The sequence below is a fragment of the Corythoichthys intestinalis genome, chromosome 11 (assembly GCF_030265065.1).
Source record: "Corythoichthys intestinalis isolate RoL2023-P3 chromosome 11, ASM3026506v1, whole genome shotgun sequence".
In the NCBI taxonomy this organism is placed as follows: Eukaryota; Metazoa; Chordata; class Actinopteri; order Syngnathiformes; family Syngnathidae; genus Corythoichthys; species Corythoichthys intestinalis.
This window is the reverse complement of record NC_080405.1, coordinates 18,086,089-18,086,877: the sequence shown is the minus strand read 5'-3', so window position 1 is coordinate 18,086,877 and position 789 is coordinate 18,086,089.

Here is a 789-nt window from a genome sequence, read left to right as displayed (position 1 = left end):
ATATGAAATTTAATTTTTTTGTCAAGAATCAACAACAAGTGGGACACAATCGTGAAGTGGAACAACATTTATTGGATAATTTAAACTTTTTTAACAAATAAAAAACTGAAAAGTGGGGCGTGCAATATTATTCGGCCCCTTTACTTTCAGTGCAGCAAACTCACTCCAGAAGTTCAGAGAGGATCTCTGAATGATCCAATGTTGTCCTAAATGACCGATGATGATAAATAGAATCCACCTGTGTGTAACCAAGTCTCCGTATAAATGCACCTGCTCTGTGATAGTCTTAGGGTTCTGTTTAAAGTGCAGAGAGCGTTATGAAAACCAAGGAACACACCAGGCAGGTCTGAGATACTGTTGTGGAGAAGTTTAAAGCCGGATTTGGATACAAAAAGATTTCCCAAGCTTTAAACATCTCAAGGAGCACTGTGCAAGCCATCATATTGAAATGGAAGGAGCATCAGACCACTGCAAATCTACCAAGACCCGGCCGTCCTTCCAAACTTTCTTCTCAAACAAGGAGAAAACTGATCAGAGATGCAGCCAAGAGGCCCATGATCACTCTGGATGAACTGCAGAGATCTACAGCTGAGGTGGGAGAGTCTGTCCATAGGACAACAATCAGTCGTACACTGCACAAATCTGGCCTTTATGGAAGAGTGGCAAGAAGAAAGCCATTTCTCAAAGATATCCATAAAAAGTCTTGTTTAAAGTTTGCCACAAGCCACCTGGGAGACACACCAAACATGTGGTAGAAGGTGCTCTGGTCAGATGAAACCAAAATTGATC